The sequence below is a fragment of the Silene latifolia genome, chromosome X (genome assembly GCF_048544455.1).
Source record: "Silene latifolia isolate original U9 population chromosome X, ASM4854445v1, whole genome shotgun sequence".
Lineage (NCBI taxonomy): Eukaryota > Viridiplantae > Streptophyta > Magnoliopsida > Caryophyllales > Caryophyllaceae > Silene > Silene latifolia.
Genome location: NC_133537.1, coordinates 160,740,089 through 160,745,792, shown reverse-complemented (window position 1 = coordinate 160,745,792; position 5,704 = coordinate 160,740,089).

The window sequence follows — 5,704 nt, the reverse complement described above, 5'->3', positions numbered from 1 at the left end:
CTAAGCATGTAGTGGCGTAGCTTCTTTGTTGCCCACACAAGAGCGAGTTATGTCTTTTCGAGAGGCGTGTACGTACACTCGTATTCTAAGAACTTCTTACTAAGGTAGCAGATAGCTCTTTCTTCTTTTCAAATAGTCTGTGCGAGCATAACCCCCATGGCTATTTCGGTGACTGTGAGATATAAACCAAGAGGTTGATCTCGTTGGGGAGGCATTAGCACTGGTGGCTTAGCTAATATCTCCTTAATCCTGTCAAACGCTTTTTGACAGTCGTCGTCCCACATGGTATGATCTGTTTTCTTGAGCTTTTTGAAAATAGGTTCGCAGATCATAGTGAGTTTCGATATGAATCGGCTTATATACTGTACCTTGCCCAAAAATCCTCTAACCTTCTTCTCCGTTTGGGGTTGTGGCATTTCGATTAAAGCTTTGATCTTGGATGGATCAATTTCTACTCCCCTCTGGCTGACGACATATCCCAGAAGCTTGTCCGACGTTACTCCAAATGCACATTTTTGAGGATTGAGCCTCATATTGTACTTTCGCAGTCTTAGGAAGAATTTGCGAAGGTTATCGATGTGACCTTTCCTATCTTTGGATTTGACAATCATATCATCCACGTACACTTCTACTTCTTTATGCATCATGTCATGTAGCAATGTGGTCGCAGTGCGTTGGTGTGTAGCTCCTGCATCAATTAGCCCAAATGGCATAACTGTATAACAATATGTGCCCCACTGAGTGACGAAGGCTGTCTTATGCATATCTTCTATGGCCATTTTGATATGATTATACCCTGCATACCCGTCCATAAAGGATAACAATGCGTGGTCTGCTGTATTGTCTACCAATATGTCGATGTGTGGTAGAGGGAAGTCGTCCTTGGGACTTGCTTTGTTTAAGTCTCGGAAATCAACACATACTCGGATTCACCCATCCTTTTTGGGTACGGGGACTATGTTAGCCACCCAGTCTGAATACTCGGAAACTTTGATGAACCCGGCTTTGAATTGCTTGTCGACTTCTTCTTTGATCTTAAGAGCCCATTCGGTCCTCATCCGACGAAGCTTCTGTTTTACGGGTTTGAAACCTGGTTTGATTGGAATTCGATGTTTTGCGATATCCTTATCGATCCCTGGCATGTCTTTATAAGACCAAGCGAAAACGTCCTTGAACTCGTGTAGGAGGTCGATGAAATTTGCCCTTTCAGTTGGATTTAAGGTCATCCCTATCCTAAGTTCTTGGGGTTCTAGTTTAGTTCCTACGTTGATAGGTTTGATTTTCTCTATAACTGGTGCCCCTTCCCCCTCTTGTAGTATTTCTTTAATTATATAAGGAGGTAGTTCGTCTGAGTCTGGGTCAGGGTCATCCTCATTATCATCGTAAATAGAATTGCATTCGAAAAAACACAAGGAGTAAGCAGAATCTGATTTATTCATATTAAATTTTGAAAATAGCTGAAACAAAGAAGCCATCTGCTTCGTAGAGTCGATGGCGGTAAAGGGACATTTCTTTGGGACATTTCCCAAGCAAATCACTTATTTGATGCTATGCTAGGAGAAACAAAGGGATGGGGAGTGACGACAGAAAAAGACTCTCTAGCGACTTCTCTAGACTCAGACTCTGATTCCGACTCTGACTTGAATTCGTCGTCTTCAAGTTCTCCCTTGAACATCTCTCCTTCTCCAGTAGTGACTTTGAAGAGCTTTCCTTGGTTGTTAGTCCATTTGATTGACTTTCTCCATCCTTTCTACTGATTCGGGCTAGTGTCAGTGATCAATGTTGTGGGGTTGAAATGGTCATCTTGAAGTATCATGGTAATGATCTCATCCTGCGCAGCTCTAACGAACCGGTATTCTCCAAACATAAGGCTAACAGCTTGTTCGCCTAAACAAGGTGTTTGACGAGTTTTGACGGTAGGAACCGTTTATGAAGGGATGAAGTAGCAATTGTGGAAGACCTCGATTCCAGCTAGTTGTATTCCCTTATAATGCCAAGGCTCGGGAAACCTGTGAAAGTATTCTTGACTCCCCTCCCTAACGAAGTATCCATTTAGGGTAGGGAGATAGGGTCGCATCTGGAGTCCTGTAGTTTTACGATTTTGGAATTGAGTAAGCATTTCTAAGGCTTCTGCCTTCGTGGGCTTGTATCCCAATCCTAATGGTATCCTTAGAGAGTTTCCTTCCTTATAAGGCGCAAAGGTATTCTTCTTGGCAGGATTTAATGGTATTCCTTGGAAGTATCCCTGGGAATTGAGTATGTGGTTGACCACCAAAGTGGAGTATGGGTTGAAGTATAGAGGTGCCAGGTCGCTCTCTACAAGATTTATGCTCTGAAATGCTCCAAGCTCATATACTGGGTCTGTGACCACTTGGTTGCTTGACATTTTCTCTATCACAACCTTGATAGGTGACGAAGTGATCGTCGCTACTTTGCCATCTAGAGGAATTTTGATCTTCTGGTGTAAGGTGGATGGTACCGCTTTGGAAGCGTGAATCCAAGGTCTTCCCAGAAGTATATTGAAGGATGCCTCGATGTCCACTATCTGAAAATTAACCTTTCACTCGATTGGTCCTGTTGCTATAGTGAGGTTAATTAGCCCTAGTACTTTATGTCGTGTTCTATCGTATGCTCGAACACCTTGGTTGGTAGGAGTCCAATGTGATTCTTTCATGCCCAACTTATGTGCTGTCTTTAGTGGTATGACGTTGACTGTAGAGCCATCATCCATCAAAGTCATTAGTACATTCTTCTTTAAGCATGTGACTGTGATATATAAAGCGAGGTTATGACTGGCGCCGAAAGGGGGCAAATCCTCATCTGAAAAAGTAACTGGGTTACTTAGTTTAACTGAGTCTTGGAAGACTAGGTTGACTACGTCATCAGGCATAGAGTTGTGCGCTACGTTCAGTTTAGCCAATGCTTGCAGTAAAGCTTGGCGATGGGGAAATGAACTCGCAACTAATTGCCAGACAGAAAGATCAGCCTTTATCTTCTGTAGTTGTTTTAATAGATGGTCAGCAGATGTATCTTCGCCATCATTTGGTGTGATGACATTGGTGTTAGTAACTGGACCATTGACGGTAAGACCGTTCTGAGAGACATTTTTATATGGACGCCCTGAGCGAGTATGGTGGTCTATATCTTGATCTTTGCTAGCCTTGACTATATCCTCACTAACCTTGACTAGATAATGTTCTGCGAGGTATTAATCTTCATCGTCATCAGCCCATATTCCGTTGACGATACTGAGTTCTCTCAACCTAATGATTTCAGCTTCCAGACTGATTATTTGCACGAATATATTGTCAACTACTGCGATTACCTCTTGCATCGTAGATTCTTGAGATAGAATTGGAGTTAGTGGCACGTTTCCTTTAGGTGTGGCGTTTGGATCACGTCGGGATTCCAATACAGCTTCTAGTTCTGAAACTTGCCTACTTACACTCTTCATCTGTGATCATCATAAGTCCAAGTGGATTATGAGTATTGTTAGGCTTACCTCCGGGAGGTATGGGTAAACGACCATGTTCAATCATATCCTGGATGACATGTTTCAATTTGAATTATCTCTCTGTATCATGTCCTTTGCCTCTATGATATTCACAGTACGCATTCTCATCCCAGGATTTAGATTTCTTCTCCGGGTCAGGCGTAGGTCCTATAGGTTGGAGCTTACCTTGTTTCATGAGCCTTTTCAGAGCGTTGAAATATGAATCACCAATGTTCTTGAATTTCCTTGGTGGGTTATTCTTCTTAGATGATTCGACAAGGTTAACCTCATCGGTCTTGCTAGTGGAGCCATAAGAACGACTCGTTGAACCCTAGTATCCGCGACCTACCGTTTTGGACAGGATCCCCTTTCGGATGTCGTCTTCAATTCTTGTTCCTAGCACAGTCAAGTCTTTGAAAGACTTTATATTTTGGTACCTCAAATGGTTTACATAAATAGGTCTCAAATTACCCACGAACTTTTCCACAAGAGTGGCTTCATCTGGGCGTTTAACAAGTTGTGTGCTAGTCTTCCTCCACCTACTTAAGAAGTCGGTGAAGCCTTCTTTCTCATTTTGGGTAAGAATCTCTAGAGTGCGCATATTGACTTGGATTTCTGCGTTATCTGCGTATTGCTTAGTGAACTCAATTGTAGCATCGTCCTAAGTTGCAATTTGCTTCTGTTCCAAAGAGTAAAACCATTGCTTAGGAATAGTGTCGAGAGATGAAGGAAAGATCCTTAGGAACATCTCGGGTTTGATGCCTTTGATAGACATATAATCTTTGAAGGCACGAATGTGGTTTAAAGGATTTTCACGCCCCTTGAACTTTGAGATGTCAGTCATGTTGAAGTTGGTAGACAGTTGAGCATTTACCGCCTCATACTTGCAATTATTCTCCCTGTAGATGTCATCTCCCTTAAGGTTCATTAGTTGCTCCTCCAAGTATTGGAGTCATTTTTCAGCTTCAGTAGGACCTAGTGGGGGGTTGACTTCTGGTTGTCCCACAAAGGGTGGAAGGTTATCATGCACGCTCCTGTCAGGAACATCATTCTCTGCAGGAGGAAGTCTAGTTTCTACAACCACAATTCGGCCTTCAATAGCATTGAGGTGAGCATAAGCTTGGTCTTGGCTTGTTTAGAGACGGACGAGCGCAGTTAGGATTAGATCATTACCATTTTGGGGTTGTCCATTAACACTTGCATGACTAGTTCCAGGCATCTTGGAAACTGGGGATAAGAGATTGACGACGAATCAAAGCACGATCGACCATTTTAGCACACTTACTTGAAAAGGACTCGACTTGTGAAGTGGGAGTGTTCCACTGTGTTAAGTGAGGTTTGAAAATGTGGACATCGCCCACCTGCGGATGCCCAGCCGATCTGTGGACACAGCAGCGGTCTTTTTGAAAGCCACGCTCGGCGGCGTAAGGGATGCTTTCGACTTGATCTTTTTAGATCGGTCTTTTTTAGATCGCTCGGCGGCAAGGGTCTCGAAACGTCGCAAGAGATGTTCGGAGTCGCCACCAAGCATTTGTGGGATACTTGGAACCCGTTCGAATCCACTTTATACCTAGGTCAACCAAGGCAAAAAGCGGTGTTTGACATAGGTACTAAAGATAAGGAATCGTCCCTCTTTAGCATCCTATCTCTAGAATGACTCTCGCACGTCCTGGATAAGGTCATCCACTATCCAAAGTTTCTGAGTAAGAGGTGAAGGCACGTATTGGGAAGCCCTTTAATTGGACACCCAATCCCGCTCGCGGTAGCGGCCTCTACTGATCGATCTTGGTTGACTAAATGCAAAAATTGATAAAACGGGTAAATGCGTGAATGCGCATCCACTAGTTTGAACGTAACATGTGAGCTTTCTATGTCGGTTTGTTTAATCCAAGTATCAAGTATTTGATGTCAAGTTGGATTTAATGTTGATTTGCATGCAAGACGAAAATTAAACATCCATTTACCGAGTTAGGTTTATGGTGCATAACGTGATCCATTTGTCTTAGTAAGGCATTTTGCAAATATAATGTAAAATGAGCAGATTTGTCATCTGATCCATCCTGTATTCGGGTTAACCGAAGTCGGGATTGTCCTAGACAACACTGGAAGGGAAACAGACCTTGCATCAGGCAGCCAGAAGAGGCGCGAGCCTTCAGGTGATGCAAGCAGGTTTGCCCTGGTTTGAAAATGTAAAAATAAGTGGCTTGTTTA